This window comes from Chelonoidis abingdonii, chromosome 20 (genome assembly GCF_003597395.2).
Source record: "Chelonoidis abingdonii isolate Lonesome George chromosome 20, CheloAbing_2.0, whole genome shotgun sequence".
NCBI classification, from domain to species: domain Eukaryota; kingdom Metazoa; phylum Chordata; order Testudines; family Testudinidae; genus Chelonoidis; species Chelonoidis abingdonii.
The window spans coordinates 16,310,062-16,327,774 of NC_133788.1; the positions used below are offsets into that span (position 1 = coordinate 16,310,062).

The following is a 17,713-nucleotide window of genomic DNA, read 5'->3' on the forward strand; positions in this document are numbered from 1 at the left end:
ACAATATTTCAAATGTCAGCTCCAGACTAGGGTAAATGTGATTAATTATCAGAAAGGCCTCAGAAGTTACCCCTTGGTGGACTGGAAATTGGTTTGATGAAAGGAAGAGGCCAAACACAACGCTTAAAGCCTCCAAGTTGTGTGTACATGAATGACCTCTGTGGTAATCTAGCCTCCCAGTCCCAGACCTGAACTTTAGCGTCCACAATCTGGTCCTGTCCCAAACCTGGACTTTTGCATCCAAAAGTCTGGGGGCTTACCTGAAACTCCCCCAAGCTCACTACCAGCTTGGGTATTTGGGCTGCCACCAGGTCAGGTAGGTAATTTACTTTAGGGGGCCTGACCTCCCCCTTTCCTCTCTCTGGTGTCCCCAACCCTCCCTGGGTGGGACCTCCAGATTCCAAATCCCTTGGATGCTAAAAGCAGGGGAAAAAATCCCTTCTCCCCTCCTTCCCCGCCTTGCACAGAAACCGGTTTCTCTACTTCCCAAGCGATAAGCGTTCTCTACCCTCAGGACAATTGAGATGCAAAATGCCACCAGCTTGGCTTTGCCTTCCCCCGTGTCTGCTCTCGTAGCAGTAACAGGAAAAAAACTTCAACCACAAGAGAACAGAGATGATTCTTTGTCTCTTGCCCCGTAGCCTGCTCCTTCCCTGAAAGCAATAGGAAAATAGCTCACAGCCTGGCTTTTCCCTTCCCTTTGCCTCCCTAGGAAAAGAAACTTCCACACGTTTTAAAAGAAAAAGTTTATATAAAAATAGAAAGAAAATATAAAACAATAATCTTGCATTAAGAAACTCAATACAGGCTCTTGCTTATAAGAAGATATGAAAAAACAGTCTGATTTAAAGATAGCCCAATTAAACCAGTCCAACAAATCAACATACAGGTAAATACACCACAAAGATCATCATAGCCGAATTACTTTGCGTTCCCTGGGTACTTACAGATGTTTAGAAGAAACTTTAAGATAAGATGGAGTTAGGAGGAAACCTTGTTTACTCACAGCTGAGCAAACAACAAAGACCCCTGGTATACAAATTCCCGCCCCTGACTTTAAACAATCCAGTTCTCTGATTGGTCCTCTGGTCAGGTGTTTGGTTACCCTTTCCAGGTAAAAGAAACTTAACCCTTACCTTACCTATCCATTTATGACAACCTCACTCTCCAAAATCAAGATTTCAGATGTCCAGAATGCCATACGTGAGCAGTTAATGATCTTGGCTGGTCTGCTAAGCTGGTAATTTCACCCTGGAAAAACAGTCATTCAGCTTGTGGGGGAGAGAGGGGACAGGGTGTAGTAGCCTAGATGAAGCAAGGGAACAGCTGTAACAGAGGAGTGACCAACTGTTTATGGGCCTCCAAACACAGGAAAGTCTTGGCTTTAAGGGCAAAGAAGAACATTCCAGTCTCAAGTATCTGCTGCAGTTCAGACAACAGATGGAATCGCTTAAACTCAGCGAAATGAGGCCAGCCTTTTTCCCTCTTCTACTGCCATACTATACTTGTAAGTTATCTCCACAAATATGTTCCAACAGCAACTATGTTATTTACAAATGTAACGGGTTAGTTTCATTTCATCCATTTCATGAGCCTTATCCAGGCACACGTAGACTTTCTATGTTCTGTGCTGCATTATATATCATACACAAGTTTTGCGAGTTACATTGCTAACCCAAAGTAGCTGATCTTTTCTATGTAGGAGTTGAGGGCATTTCCAGGATCAGACCCTTACTGCTACACTGGAATACTCTAAGAGCTGATACAACGTCAATGGAAAGCGCCTTGTTGACTTCAGTGGGGTTTGGATCAGGCCCATCGCCAATATTTTTCAATTTATTACAACTGCTCCCCTTATGAGATGTTGGGATGTATTTTTAGCAGGAAAGCCAGGGAAATTCTCTCCTTACCCCCCTCTGCACCCCAATATACTATTTGTGCCACAGCTCGGCAACATTCAATATCTTCCCAACCAAGGAATACATTTTTTTCTCCTCCTCTAAATGTTTTGCTGTGCTTGGCATGATCGTTTGTAAAGTCTTTACAACACATTAGATATTCACTGTAGTACAACTCTATGTTAAACGCTACTTATTTCTCTAGTGAAGACAGGCTATTTGACTCAAATCAGCAGCGTTGAGACTTCTCTGTGGCTTCCCAAGTGAAACTCTGAATTTTACAGATAGGAATTTCCTAAATAAGTCACAGGAGAGTCTGTTCCATCAGTAACATAACACACTCTTCTCCATGTAGAAAAGGAACAGGCAGCCTGCTTATCTTTGCATCTGAGGCCCTGAATCAATGACGCAGCAGCTCTGAGCTTTCATTAGTGTGTATTTAACCATCGTGTTTTCCTGTGTTCTTTATAATAATGTAATAGTGCTTTGCAATTATGGCACTGTAGGATTTCAAAGCGTTTTCTGCAAACATTAATTTAGCCTCCTTTAGAGGCAGATATTATCCACATTTTACAGATAGAGAGAGGTGGTATGATGTGTCATCATGGTCACACAGCAAGTCAGAAACACAGCCCAACGCTGAATTCCAGTCCCATGCTCTAACCATTAAACTATGCTACTTCCCAATAGGAAGGAGCAGTGCAAGTGGCATCTACGCCTCATTCAATGCTTTAAAAAAATTCTCCCTCCAATCCCGACTCCTTCAGCAATTAAAAGGGAATGAAAGACAGATCATCACATCCCAATGTTTAAAGGATGGGAGAACACAAGGGTCATTTTAATTATAGCATCTGAGACGTATGATGTTGCTTACACAGATGTCTGCAAACATAAATTTGTCTGGTGCAGACTAGGATACAGCTACCTTCTGACACATTAAGCAGTTAAGGGGATAAGTAATAACAGGCTTCCCAAACACATTATACTCCACCAGTGTAGGAGCTAAAATAGACTCTGTGCAATGACAGCAAGATGACAGGTTTTTTCCCCTGCAAAGAGGGAGACATACCCATAATGTGCAATGTTTAACAGTCTTTCGGCAGCCTGCTTTGGAGTAATCTGCCCAGTCTGGACCTCTGAAGACAGGGAATTGTTAGGCTTTGATTTGATCCCATCCAACAGAAAGTGTAGAAGCCAGGTAGCTTCTTATTAGGAATTGTATCTTAGATTTTATATCAAGTGCAAAAAACGTTCGTTAGCATAACATTGAGGCTATAATTTTAATCACACAATCGTCAGAAAATACAAGAGTTTTGGAGTAACCCCATCCCCAGCTGCACTCCTCAAAACCATTTTGTAAGTGCCATTTTGTAAGTGTAACCATTTTGTAAGTGGATCTGCACTAACCACAGTTATGGTTAGCCGTCACAAAGAGCCATCAGCTGGAATGACTTGTTTCAGATCAAACAACAACCAGACAAGACAGAACAAAAGTAAAGTCTCCAGAAGAGAGGACACAGCACGTGTCCTTCCTGCACTGAAGTGAACAAAAAATGGCTGCCTGAGATTTACACAGAGAAAAAAATGAACAGGTGTAACAGTTCCATAACTAAATTGTCTCTATACAGAGATCCACTTACTATAATCCCTGGCTCACCCATGTGCTCACCTGCTGAAGTGAGCCATTTTAACCTGTTGCTGAGTTCTCCTCTGTGGCATGAAGGAGGATGCAGATTTCCCCTGCTCACAGAGTCCTCCTACTGCTGTTTCGTCATCCACCACCCTCTCTGGGGCATCAGACACCAGCAGCTTTTAAACTACTTTTAGCCCTCACCTACTCCCTGAAGAAGAGGTGGAATTAAGACCCCACTACCGAACACTCTCTGCAATCACCAAATAATTAAATAAAGTGAGCACAGAACAGAGGCCCACCATAAATGGTATAGAGCCCACCCAGGAGCACAGGAAGCTCAGTTGTTTCTATCTCAGCAAGTGGCAATATGGTTGATTACCACTGCGGACCTTGACAAGGCTCTCAGCAGAGGGGGTATCATCAGAGCTATGGGTACTACAGGACATTCCATTCTTGCTCCACTCAGTAGCATAGCAGAAACAAGTTTTCCATGCACTATGGAAAATGTGGGAATGGTCATATGAAAGGAGAGAGGAGCCATGGCCAAAAACAACTTTACAGAGTGGAGGATAGAAAAGACAGGGTAAGTAAATGCTGAGAAACAACTCTGCCTAGATGTTCTCTGAACCCTATCGGAAAGCTGAACAGCACACTGTCATTGGCAGAGGAGCAAGGAAGCAGGTCATAGTGCTAAAAGGATCAGGATCATCCAGAACCATGTAGATGTATGGCTTGAGTATATATGGCCTGAGAAGACTGTGGTTCTATTTTATTCTACGTAGGTTCTTATACTGCCCTCATCACCAGGATATCTGAACACCTTGCATAAGCAACATGACTAACATCTGTTGCATGTGTTTTGTTCTCACTCTCCCCCCGTGGGGAGAACTGTGTGTGCAGCGTAGTCCTTTGTTTTGGGTAGGGTTTTGGAATTTGTTTTTCAAATGTCCAAGCTGTTCTGTGTGTGCGCGTTAGAAAAGCTCAGTCAGAGACGTTCACCTTGCACCTGGAGCAGAAGGTGGGGAACTTTGTGATGGCCCCAAGTAATTGGAGGAGTTTGTTCCATAGTGCCAGACCTGCCCTCAAGTAAGCTGTGTCTCCTGCACAGATGAGTTTTACCCTTCTGGTAGAAAGTTCCATGGTGCTGGAGGAGTGGAGCTGCTGACCCCTGTCCTTATTCTGGAACTTTAGGCACTCTTTTAGATATCTTCAATGGACTGGGCCCAGGGTAAGGATGAAGTGCATGAACTTGATTCACTATTCCATGGGAAGCCAGCGTAGAGAGCAGAAGGCAGGTTTGATGGGTTTGCGACAGTCCACATTGCTGGGGACACATGCTGTATGTTCCGTACGACCTGAAGTTTCCTAAGGGCTGATGGCTTCATGCCCAAATATACTGCATTGCGGGAGATGACAAAGCATGTATAACTAATGCCAAGTCATTGTTAACTAGGATGGGATGGGATGGGGTTCCCTAGCCAACTGGGGATGGCAAAAAGCAGTACTTGTGGGTGCTGCTATTAAGAGATTAGTTTCAGCAAGGAATTCAGGAGCAATCCTAAGCCATATACTGAACTGACCAATTATGGGTGCCTTCAACCACAGAAGACTGCATCATGGCTGAAAACTCTTCAAAGTCCTTTCCTCTGCCCACCAGCATCGCCTCTGTCTTGCTGGTTGAAGGTGAACCTGAGCTGTTCTTCATCCATGAGCTGATCTCACAAGCACTGGGCCACCTTGGGGGCAGTGGTATAGTTGTATGTGGTGAAGGACAGAGCTGTATGTCACCTGCATATTGCTGGTGCTTGAATCTATGTCCTCTGACTAGTCATCTAGTGGTGCATGTAGATGTTGAACAGGACCAGAGAATCAATCGATCCTCAGTATCTCTGCAGTCCTTATTTACAGATGCACAGCGGATGCACGGGTGACAGGTCATGCCCACTGCCACCTTTGACAAGCTGCCTGTGCTGCATAAAGGTTGGGATGGTGTTACTGAGGCACATCTGAAGATATGCTTTCAAGGACCCTTTGAGGGCTAGGAGAACATATGGCTGGTATGGAGTGCTCAAACACAGCATTTAGGAAACATTCAGTTCACCTAGCAACAACGAGCTTCTAGTCCCATTTACATTCCATTTCATTGTAGGACCGAAAAGCAAGGTCTAACTGATGCCATGTTTATATATCCAGTCAGGCAGGGGCACAGAGGAATGTAAATAATGATGGATGAACAGGGCCAGAAGCAAAGGAGTTCTTAACAAAGGGCTCAATCCTACACAGATTTATGCCTGTGAATGTAATGGGAGTACTCACGTGCTCAATTCCAGATCAGGGCCTAATTGTACATCCCTTGTCTTTGTGGCAGAATGAAAAGCAACCATGGAAGGAAGAAAAGTCCAGAATACAAGAATATTTTTGAAGAGACACTAGCCAATTAAAAATATTTGCCTATTCTATGGAATTTTTTTGTATTAAAACATACATCTAAATTGTCTTTTCACCATTTGTTTATTTTCTGTATCCCTCTCACCTTGGACAATGAAGATAGTCCTGTCCGCTCCACTTTAATACGGTCTGCCTCACCGCATGCAGTAACACAATGGTTGGGCTGTAAAACGCTGTATTTAAACCCAAACAAAAATTCCTCCTCCCTGTTTTCATAGATTTTAAGGCCAGAGGGGAACATGATGATGACCTATAGTGACCATCTGTGCATCATAGATAGGGGCCTATCAAATTCACAGCCCATTTTGGTCAATTTCACTGTCAGAGGATTTTAAAAATTGTAAATTTCATGATTTCAGCTATTTGAATCTGAAATTTCAGGGTATAGTAATTGTAGGGGTTCTGACCCAAAAAAAGGAATTGTAGGGTGGTCACAAGGTTGCGGTACTGCTACCCTTACTTCTGCACTGATGCTGGCGTCCACGCTGCCTTCAGAGCTGGGCACCTGGTCAAAAGCTGCTGCTCTCTGGTTGCCCAGCTCTGAAGGCAGTGCAGAAGTAAGGGTGGAAACACCGCAATCCCCCTAAAATAACCTTGTGACCCTCTTGCAATTCCCTTTTGTGTCAGGATCCCTAATTTGAGAAACACTGGTCTCCCCCCCGTGAAATCTGTATAGTATAAGGTAAAAGCACACAAAAGACCAGATTTCATGGAGGGATACTATATTTCACATTTTTCATGGTCATGAATTTGGTAGGCCAGAGATTTTACACAGTGATACCTGCATTGCACCCAATAACTTGTAGTTCTACTAGAGCATCTTTTTAGAAATATCTGTTTAAAACATCCAATCTTAATTTAAATAAAATTCTGAAAATATTTCCAGGAATAAGATGGTTGTGTTTTGTTTTGTTTTTAAGTTTGACAATCTACAATTTGGGTGTAAACTATCAGACAACCTCTCTTTAGACATAAATCTGCATACAGCTGCTTATGGGAAAATGTGTGAGGGCTGCATCTTCCAGCCTGAGGTGGTAAGCGAGCTATCTGCATGCCTTCAGAAAGTACTCAATTTACTCTCAGTACAACAAAGATCCTGATCTCTCTTGATATTTCACATACCCAAAAGTACTACCAGGACCACCAGGAATTCCAAATTAACCATGACTACATTTGCTCTATGATTTCAGCAGAATGATCATACAGGAAATGTTGCAAACATTACGCAAAACACAGTTTAAGGTATGTGTAAATGAAAAAATTACATTAAAACACAAACCAGGCTGGCAGGATTTATTCTGAGCATTAAAAGAGCACCTACACCCCAAACCAGATTGGGGCTCCATTCTGATGGGCTCTGCACAAAGGGACTGTAAGCTCTTCAGGGCATGAGCCACCTAAATGGATATGACAGATATAGGGTAGGAGAAGGAAAGTATTATCCTGGGGACAGAGGCACAGACAAATTAAGTGACTGGTCCATGGTTACAGAAGGAGTCTGTGGTACAGCTGGATGTTGAACCTAGATCTCCCCAGTCTCCAGACAATACTTTATCCACAAGACCATTCTTCTCCTTTGATTTCATCATGTATAAAGGCACAACCAGGAGTGTGAGGCTGACTAAAGCAGAGGGAAAACAGTCCAGGAGGACTCAAAGAAGAAAGAGATGGTGAGCCCTCACTATTCTATGCCAATATCTCCATTCTCTCTCACATACATGCACACAAAGCCAAATGAGGCATTCCATCCACACATGCTGCTCCATTCTCTCTCTCATATTCTCTCTTAAGCATTCACCTGGTATGCCTTCCTCTCTATATTAATGTTGAGAGCACCTCACTTCACACCACAATCCCCAGATGTCATTAGCAGGGAAAACAAAATAACCTGCACATTCTGCTCCAGCAAAGTCAAAATCCAGGAAGCGTCTGAAAATACTCATTATTGACCAAAGCCGCCTGATCTCCATGGATAGCCAGGAAGAGATCAGCCCCTTGCTCCACTGTGGCAGCAAGAACAGGTCCAAAACAAGTGGGGAGATCTTCATTTATTGAGTTTAACAGTTTTGATTTCTCCCACCTCCTCATCCCGAATGAAAACGAACTGGACATGGCAGCAGCAGGAAGCAATGAGAGTAGAAATTAATTTAATGGGGAATGCTGGACAGGGATCTTTGTTCTCCAGCAGGAAGGGGGTGGGTGTGAAGAACTGTGAGTCCTCACACACCCTCTCCTATGGTCTTTCACCCCTTTTGGAGGAAGAGCTTATAGAAATGATGTAGCCAGAGAGATACAGAATGCCATTTGCTGGCTGCCTGCCAGACATGAAGTAAAATAAGAATATTGGCTGTACCGCTGTGGGGCAAAAAACCTCCTAACATGAAATCAGCTTTAAATTTATTTACTTTATCACATCTTATACCTGAGCACACAGGGAAAACCATAACCGAGAGATCAGCAAGCCATTCTGTTCACCACCTTGGCTTGTTTTTTGTGCGTTTCAGACGCTGCAGAAACAGATTTGTCTCATTAAGTACATATGGCCTTATTTTTTAAGGTACCTAGATGCCTCAATTCCATGAGTTAGGAACCTAAGGGCCAGATTTTATGGGTATTTAATTCCCAAAGGTTTGTATTGCTGCTACGGTCATGTCTCCTTCCCCTGACTTCTCCTCCTACTCTGCAAACAATCCAAACTTTTACTATTATGTGTATTAACGTAATGCCTAGAGGTCTCAGCCAAGATTAGGGCCCTATTACATATGTACAGCGCCTAGTACAAAGCAAGAGACAGTTGCTGCCCTGAAGAGCTTACAGTCCAAATAGATAAGACAAACACAGGATGGGAGAAACGAGGTATCATTACCTCTTTTTACAGATGGAAAACTTAGACTTAGCAAGCTACGTGCCCCAGGTCACTGAGCATGTCTGTGGCAGAACTAGGAATTTAATCCAAATCTCCAAACACAATGCCTCCTTGGTCTTCAATGCCCTTCACAACTTAGCTCCTCCTTACTCACCCCCCACTTCTCCATGCCATTGTTCACCCCTTTATGCAGTAACTCCTCACTTAATGTTGTAGTTATGTTCCTGAAAAATGCAACTTTAAGCAAGACGATGTTAAGCGAATCCAATTTCCCCATAAGAATTAATGTAAATGAGGGGGTTAGATTCCAGGGGAAAAAATTTTCACCAAACAAAAGATATATAAAGATTTTAGATAGATCGATATACACACACACACACAGAGTATAAGTTTTAAACAAACAATTTAATACTGGTAGACAGTGATGATGATTAGTATCAGAGGGGTAGCCGTGTTAGTCTGGATCTGTAAAAAGCAACAAAGAATCCTGGGGCACCTTATAGACTAACAGATGTATTGGAGCATAAGCTTTTGTGGGTGAATACTGACTTCATCAGATACATGTGGTGGAAATGTGATGATGATTGTGAAGCTTGGTTGAGGTGGAGGAGTCAGAGGGTGGGATATTTCCTTTACTGCTAAATGATGAACTAGCAATTGGCTGAGCCCTCAAGGTTTAATTCTCTCTCTACACAAGGCAGCAGGAATGGAGGGAGATATGCACATTTCCCCTAAGTATACTGCCTTGTTAATTAGATCAGCTTGCTGATAGGCAGCTGCTGCAAGCTCCCTGAGTCCTGGTCTGTCCCCCCTGCTCTGTGGAAGATGGGGTAAGTGGGGTGCAGGAGTTGCAGGGAGGGGGACACCCTGACATTAGCCCCCATCTTCTTACCCTCCCCCCCCCAGCAAGCAGGAGTCTCGGGGAGCAGCTCCAAGGCAGAGGGCAGGAGCAGCACATGGCAGTGGGGGGAGGGACACAGCTGAAATGCAGGCAGCTGCTGCACAGGGAACTTAGGGGAGCAGGGAGCTGATAGGAGGCTGCCGGTCCACACCGGTTCCAAGCCCCCAGCAGTTAGCTGCAAGGGGCTGGTCTTCCTGCAAGCAGTAGACAAAGCAGGTGGCTGCCAAACGACATTAGAAGAGAGCATTACACAACTTTAAACAAGCATATTCTCTAATTGATCAGCAATATAAAAACGTTAACTGGGATGACTTACGTGAGGAGTCACTGTAGTACGATGAATGGCAATGGGGAAAGAGGATCAGATTTCAGAAGGAACCTAGCTGGGTATGACACCACCGGCTCAGGGTTGCAAGATAAGGCCTTGCCCACAGTGACAAAGGAAGCCAGTTTCAGAGTTGAGATTAGAACCAGCTCCCAACCAAAGTTCAGTGTCTTGCTACTACCAAACAAATGCACCCCTCAGCATTTAACACAGGCCCCCGTGCACGCTCGATAAAGATCTCTTTCCTACAACTCTGCCTGCCTGCTGCATCACTCCCTGCTAATGAAACCTCCTTCCCTCAGTGCCAATGAGACCAGCTTCTATCAGATGTTTCTGCCATAATCTCCTCCTCCTCATTTTCTTCCAACCTGCCCCCTCCACATTTTGCCTTTGCTGTCTGAGACTTACCTATTCTCAGGCAATTTCAGCACAATGACAACCCTGTCCTCCTAAGGCCATGCTGAAATGGGGCCAGAGCACGCTGGAACAGCATAGCAGCACTTTGGCAGTATGGAGGATCCCATTTTGTTTGTCCTCCGCACAGCATGACGCTGCCTGGGGAGCACCATTTGGTAGAGCTGAATGGCCTCCTCCACACAGTATGCACATGAGGTCATGCTGGCAGGGCACTCCCACATTTGCAGGGGAGTTCTAGTAGTGTCCATTCAGGACTAGACTTGTCCATACCAGAAGACCTACAGCAAACTGCCTGATTGGAATGGCTAGGAAGGTGGCAATTAACGGTCTACATAACCACGTGTGCGTCTACCCGTAATCCTTCCCTCTCTATGTTATACCCTCCTCTTCAGCTATGCAGTGGAGATGGTCTTATCTATTGTATATTTGCACAGTGTCCCAGTGCAATGGGGCCCCACTCCTGGCTCGAGACTTGTGAATGCTACTGCAATGTAAACACAAGGAAAGAAAGCATGCAGCTCTACAGTAATTTCTGCAGAGATGCAAATTTATCATCATTGTAACCACGCTAACAGAGAGGAAGGATGGGCAAGTGGTCAGGGCACCAGTCTTGGACTTGGGAGACCTGCAGGCTTAATTTGTAATTTAAGAGGTGCCGGGGCTCAAGCAACTTTTTATATTCATAACTTATGCACCAAGGCCAGAGGTGCTGAGGCTATGAACTGCCAAGCCTAGATATGCCAGGGCTGAGCCCTGGCAAGCTGTGGCACAAATTAAGCTCTGGAGACCTGGGTTAAATTCCCTGCACTGCCACAGACTTCCTGTTTGATGATGGGAAAGTCGCTGAAGTTTCTCTTTTCCTCAGTTTCCCATCTGTAAATGGGGTGGGTAGCACTGCCCTCCCTCACAGAGATATTGTGAGGACGAATACATTAAAAGGTGTTATCTTAAATACACATGAAAGGCACTCAGATACTACAGTAACGGGGGAACATATAAAACAGAATAAGCTGTAAAGCTGTAGTGACTGGACCATAGAGTTGGGAGCTGGTTCTAATCTCAGCTCTAGCACTGGCTTCCTCTGTCATTGTGGGCAAGGCACTGAACTTGTCTGCCTCAGTTTACCCATCTAATCCCACTTGCCTGCTTCAGAGGGTGCAGGTGCTGAAAGTGTTATGAAGATAAAGAGGCTATATATAAAGTGCCAAGTACGATTAGAAATCTGAGCAGCCGGCAGACATCACTGAGCACAGCAACAGGCAACTCAACTTTCATTAGGTCCCCGCCTCTGCAGTTTTCCCAATATGTTCCTAACCAGCAATTAGAAAGGGCTCTCCTACCCACACATCCGTCCAATTAGAATGGCTGTGTTTATAAAACAAAAACAAAAACAATGCTGTGATGTTAATTAAGTTAGTGTTAGCTCCCAGCACTGGAGCAGGCAATCTGTTGCTTGAAAGCTTGAATACAAGAAGTACACACAGAACAGATTTTCTGGACCCTCAGCCTCTGCTGAAACCTAGTGGTATGGAGTCATTAGCAGGCCCAACAATACCGACGATACTTATCTTAGCACTAGGCAACAGAAGAATGCCAGCAATGTGGCACACCTCTTGGACAGCGGGTTGGAAAGCACCTAACATCCTCCAGCAAGCCATTGGGATGGGGTCAGGTAGTACAGATCTGTGATAGGAACATGGGCTCAATGTAAAGCAGTTCAAGTGGAAGGAGGATCCTACAGTTCTGTCATCATTCGGACGTGAACACTAACACACTTTTAAGCCTAAAAAAATGGGTTGGGAGTGAAATCAGACACTAACTTGACATATTACAAAGCAAATGTGGCTTTGACATTAGTTCTGGGGCAGGGAGCTGATTTTCCTTAAATAAAAGCCAAATCCCAATTTAATTAAGCACAGTTCTCATTACATTTTAGGGGATTGTTTGGGAGGATAGGGGGAGGTTTTGTCTTACACTGTAGCATGTTTAGGTTGTCCTTTTAAAATCCCAGATCAATACATTAAACTCCAAAGAATATCGCTAGTGCTCCTGAGGTTCTGTCTCTAGTCCCTTCCCTCCTTTCTTCCTGCCTTGCTGCTGGCGGGGCCACACTAGTTCTCATGTCTTCTATTACTATTTCTGTGCTCTACCGCAAGCCTTTTCCTCTCTTAGACAGAGTCTCATCCCTAGTGCTCTTCCTTCACATTTCCTCCTGTGCATTCTGCTGCCAGCACAAATTCAATGTGGTGAAAGCTAACTTCCCCAAGCCCACCCCTCTCTGTCCCTTCTGGAAATCTCTCTGCCCTGCACATCACCCAGGCATGCAAACTTGGCATGTTACACTCATCTCTCTCCATCTCCCCCAATCTAGACTATTGCCAAATCCTGTTAACTCTTCATTCCTAGCTCTGAAACCTTTGCCAGAGTGGAGACATGACCAAAATGGGGGAAATCATCTATTCTTTGCTCTCTGAGTAAAAATACTAAGTTCCTCCATGAGAAGCATCCCCTTCCCAGTGTTTGCTCTTGTGCCCTGCTCTTCTCTACCCATTATGACACTGTAAAAGATACACAGATACCTAAGCCTTCACAATTGTCTCTATGCCACACCTTACCACCACTCAGCACTTCATGGTAACAGCAGAGAAAGAACTTAGATGCTTTTGGTTCCCAAAACACTTGAGGAAAAAGTAGACTCTCCTATAATTTTTAGTGATTCAGGGCCTATGACACAGTTGTGAAGTTTCAGTTCCAACCAGTAGAGGGCAGTACATGTGCACACTCATGCGGACACACACTCCCTCGCCAGCTGTATCTTTGCAACAATAGTTCAGAGTTCTTTGGCTCACTAATCTTACCTACATAACAAGTGGTGTTGCAAGAGGGTATTTAATATATTTTATACACCGAGTTTTAAAAGAGAAGGCAGGATATTTTTTTAGAAGGGGTTTGAGGGTGGTAGGCACCCAACTTCCAGTGAAATTTGGGTATTTAAAGCCTTTACAGATTAAAAGATTTCACGGCCTGAAGGACATTATCATCATCTAGTCTGACCTCAAGCATAACGAGGCTTCAAAGGATAATATTTTTATTGCTAAATGTCAGTAAACATTGATTTCACAATACATACACAAACCAACAAAAAAATATTTCTATCCATGACAATCAAAATTTACAGACAGGCAAAGAAAAATGCTGCTTGAGAACTTATTAGAGTCAAAATTCAGTAATTTAGACTTTGGACTTATTACAAATGGACTAGCAAATGAACATTAAAAACAAGTATGATATGTTGATTTAAGGATACTGTATTTACCTGGTATATTTTAATGTGTGATGTTGACAATTTGTGCTTCATTTACAAAGTTTTAACTTTTTTGACTCTCAGTGTCTACTCTCACTAAATGACTGCCTACCCAATTGCATAAATTTCCCACAAATAAACATCTATAATACCTGTCAAAATAATTTTAAAAAATTAAAATCTAATTCTGCCAAGTATATGCATAACACAGGCCAAAGAACCTCTGCTAACAGTTTTGGCATCCATCCCAATAACCATGCTTTGAACTATAACATATCTTTTTAAAAGAGATACAGTCTTGATTTAAAGACTTCAGGTGATGCCAAATCCACCGCATGCTTTAGGCTCCTTTGGAAATTCCAGCCTAAAGCGTTAGATGTGTCTCTCTATATTAGGAAATGTAGCAATTTGTTTATATTTTTGACCTCACAAATAAAAAAAGTTTCCTTCTCTTCCTCTCAAGTCCTGGATTCACCTGATATCAGATATTTCAACAGCTACAGACCAAGGAATTTTGCCCAACAAGATTATTCTAGTTTGGGTTCTCTGGCATTCAAATTAAATTTAAAAATGAAAAGAGTGATTGTGGCAACAAAAACAATGAGCACCACTGAAGATGCTGCTCCATCCCAGGCATTTGTCACTCATAAAGCTGTTTCCAACTCTTCCCAATTAAACCACTCAGTTTTTCAGAAACAGATTTATGGCAGGCCATTGTGGGATGAACAGATGTCAGCTCTGCACAGCACCCAGTAGGTTTATAAAGCAATTTAACTCAACTAAAAGTCACTGAGCCAAATCCAACTCAAGCGTAAGGCTAAACTAAACTCACCTCTCCCCACCCTAAGTCCTCCCTCTCTCTATGACTGTTGGAAATTTTCCTATCTTCCCCATCACCCAGGCTTGGAAACTTAGGCCCTGTTTCTGCAATGAGGCGCCACAAGTGCACAGAGCCCTGCATGGAGTTGACTACAGGATCAGGGCCTTGATATCATATTGGAGGAGGAGGATACACAGATGTCCAACTGGGGAATTGCATCCTGCTTACACCAGGACTGAATTTGGTCCACAAACCACTCCTACAAAAAAAACACCACACAACCTGCTCTAAAAGAAATTACATTTAAAGGTAGACTGATCCCATGAGCAAAGGTGATTAACCACCACAAAATGTCTGGCCTTTAGTACTTTTACCATGACTAATCTATGGTTTTCACACATATTTGCCATGGCAGAGTTGCAGCCCTAGTTCTAAATTAAGTCTATATTAATGAGATAGCACAGGTACTTAATCAAAAAATTCCTTGCCCTGTAAGGCTGCTTTGCATGTGTTTCATCAAAGGTAATTTGATCTTGGTAGGCCGACATTCCTAAAATAGTTGAGGGAATTCAAACATGAAATGAGGTTTCCAAGAAGGGATTTAAAAAACAATAGGTCAAGCAACTGTGAATGATAAGAGTAACCCTGTATCCCTTTGTATAATTTAAATGAATCTCTGTAAAAATCTACCTTGTGTCAATGTAAAATAAATTAAATGCAAGAGGCTGCCTTAAGCAAAGATGCAGATACAAAATCCTTCTGCCAGGTGACTGAAGAGAGACCTTCTCTCCTCTGGCTTTCCTTGCTGACATCAAAATGCATTTGTCTCCATCTGAAATCAGTTTAAGTTTCCAGCCTATTTTACAAGTCAAATAAACATGGAGGGCATTGAACACCACACATGAGGAAAAGATGACAGAAATGCAGAACAAGCCAAAGAGCTCTACCACAAGAAATTTCTGATCTGCAAGGAACTTCACAGATGTGGCATCACTCTTCTAATCAAAACAAAGAAACCTTACATTTAGTGATTAAATTATCTGACTTTTGCTTTATAAAAACAGCTAACCTGAAACAGAGCTTGCTGTTAATTGCAGCCTGCAGCTCTGCTCTGCACTGCTCACCAACTACTGAGACTCTTACCTTTCAACACAAAAGGTGATCTTCTATCTTTTTAGCCAACTCCCAAAAATAGCAGTCACCCCACAGAATTGTCCCTATGCGCCACATCAGGAGGACAGCATGAGGTGGAACGCTGATACTCCTCTCCCCAAAAACAGGTCCCTGCCTGTGGAGCTAATCCTACAAAAAAATAATACTGTAGTAATGGTACAGTGATCGCACAGATTGCTACAGTACATTGCCATAGGGTAGCGTTTTGAAATATTACTGTAGAATACTGTAGTGTAAGGATAAAGGGAATCTTTCAACTGTTAGCAGTATAGGGCCTATGATACACAGCTGAGAAGTCCTAAATGCATCCTGCACAGTGGGTAGTAGTGGTACACACACACGCACCCCTCTTTCATTGTATTCTTCTCTTTTCCATGCTACCCTTGAGAACTGCACCACATGGAACAGGCAGCTGTGACATGGGCACTAAGATGACTGAATTCCCACGCTTTCTTTAAATCAGAACTTACACCAGTGCTCTTCAAAAACAGCCACCTACGAAGATAGTTCAGTGGCCAGCTATGCCACAGTCACCTAACACAGCAGCAGGGGAACAGAACTTGGGAACTTCCCCTCCAGGAAAAAACATGACTCTTTTACTTGACCACAAGCAAGATTTCTGTTAGCCACCAGTATGCCACATCCATTTTGGAGGCCATAGCCGCCCCATAGAGGGCCATAGCATGATCACATGCCCTTGGCAGGGCTGACATTCCACCCAGTAGACAGTAGCCGTACATGTGCTAGTCCAGGACCCTGACTAATATGCCTTCCAGCAGCATTCTCCTAACTGCTGTGGGGAATACTCTGCCCTGCTCTAGGGGTCAGTGATGAGCAGGAAGGGGAAAGCTCTGTGGCAGCTGGAAGGACAGATGGAGAGGAGCAAAGCAGGGAGGTAGTCACTGAAGTACTTACTGGGGCCCACTGGATGTTTGAGCTGTTAGGGCCTAGTGACCCAAGTGCCTTTACCACTTCCTCCCAGTCAGGTATACCAACAAGTGCTGTATCAGGCCAAAGGGATGATGCATCGCAGTGCTCCAGTGAGCCCACCAGGAGGCAGCCTTGCCCCCTTTTCTTGCTTTGCTTCTAGGCTTAGCTTTGCAGCCATCATTTTTTTTTAAACCTTGTGGCAACAGCAGGAGCAGGTAGCACTCTTGACTGCTAACACTTGTGGGACGTTAGCGTTCCCAGAGGCACTGGGTGATGTGCACAGGACAGCGTCTGTCTGCATGAGAAGAGCAGGAAGAAGTGCCCTCGAGGGGATAGGACAAGACTGGGCATCAGGGCTCCTGTTTCTATTCTCAGATGTACTACCAACCTGCTGGGTAAGTTACTTAACCTTGCTGTGCCTCAGGGCGTGGCTACACTTGCAGCTGTACAGCGCTGGGAGTTAAAGCTGTCTTCGTACAGCTGTATAGGGAAAGCACTGCAGTGTGGCCACACTGACAGCTACCAGCGCACTGTCGTGGCCACATTTGCAGAATTTGCAGCGGTATTGGGAGCGGTGCATTATGGGCAGCTATCCCAACGTTCAAGTGGCTGTAACGTGCTTTTCAAAAGAGGGAGGTGGGGTGGAGCGTGACAGGGCGCGTGGGGGAGACAGAGAGAGTAGATTTTTTGGAGCTGACACTGTCAGCTCCCTGCCTTGCAAGTTCCGACCCCTTCCCCCACCTCTCTCTTATTCACTAAATGCAAATAGCCCTCTGTTTTTTTCCTCACAGACCAGATAAGAAGCTGCTCGGAAACAGACCCCCCCCCCCCCGCTTCTCTCCTCAAGCAAATGCTACCTGTGGACATTCCAAAGGGATCCCCCCTGCCTGCCTTGCTGGAGCAAACAGTAGTTGTGTTTGTTTTTTAGATAAGCAGCTCTGGGAGCCCCAAGTTCACAACAAAACAAACAGAGGCATCACAACAAAACAAAAAGAGTG

At 44.0% G+C, this 17,713-nt stretch overlaps 1 protein-coding gene across 8 annotated transcripts in view; it reads right to left on the reverse strand.

Moving 5' to 3' along the window:
* CUEDC1 (CUE domain containing 1) overlaps positions 1-17,713 on the reverse strand; it is a 123,600-nt gene that overhangs the window by 51,667 nt on the left and 54,220 nt on the right. The window contains exon 1 of one of the 8 annotated variants that reach the window (XM_075059552.1): positions 15,342-15,465. The exons of the other annotated variants lie outside the window; for them this stretch is intronic. The gene's annotated coding sequence lies outside the window, so the exon portion shown is untranslated. Of the gene's footprint in view, positions 1-15,341; positions 15,466-17,713 lie in introns of those variants that run through there. 8 annotated transcript variants of the gene reach the window in all.